Here is a 565-nt window from a genome sequence, read left to right as displayed (position 1 = left end):
AGGAAGTCCATACTTACATCCAAAAGAGTTCGATGAAATCATAACCACTTTATACTTTCCTAATGTATTTGAGGATACAGTCCGGCTGAAACTTTTTCCCTTTTTCCTTAAAGGAGAAGGCTAAGACATGGTTACATTCACTGCGTCCTAGATCCATTAGCACATGGAATGATATACAAAGGGAACTCATAAAGAAATTTTTTCCACATCATAAAACAATTACCCTTAGAAAAGCAAGCATGAACTTCGCCCAAAAGGAGGATGAAACATTCTTCCAATATTGGGAAAGGTTCAAGGATCTTGTCAGTTCATGCCCACAACACGGCTTTGAAACGTGGCACATTACAAATTTTTTCTATGATGGACTGACATCTTTCATGCGCCAAATGGTTGAGACAATGTGTAATGAGAATTCATGAATAAAGATGCCGATGAGGTATGGGATTACCTTGATAGCCTTGCTGCAAAAACACAATCATAGGACCATTACCCAAATTCGAACACCACGTCTAGGCCGACTCAATCTAAGGAGAAAGGTGGATTGTATCTCTTGAAAGAAGAGGAT

General features: G+C 38.9%; 1 non-coding gene across 1 annotated transcript; it reads right to left on the bottom strand.

Moving 5' to 3' along the window:
* Nucleotides 1-221: 221 nt before the first annotated feature.
* On the bottom strand, nt 222-328 carry LOC131257225 (small nucleolar RNA R71). Its single transcript, XR_009177238.1, has one exon. It is a non-coding gene; the product is annotated as a small nucleolar RNA R71 (small nucleolar RNA).
* Nucleotides 329-565: the final 237 nt, after the last annotated feature.

Source organism: Magnolia sinica, chromosome 9 (assembly GCF_029962835.1).
Source record: "Magnolia sinica isolate HGM2019 chromosome 9, MsV1, whole genome shotgun sequence".
Lineage (NCBI taxonomy): Eukaryota > Viridiplantae > Streptophyta > Magnoliopsida > Magnoliales > Magnoliaceae > Magnolia > Magnolia sinica.
Note: the sequence above shows the minus strand (reverse complement) of the source record. Positions and strands in the feature narration are given on the sequence as shown.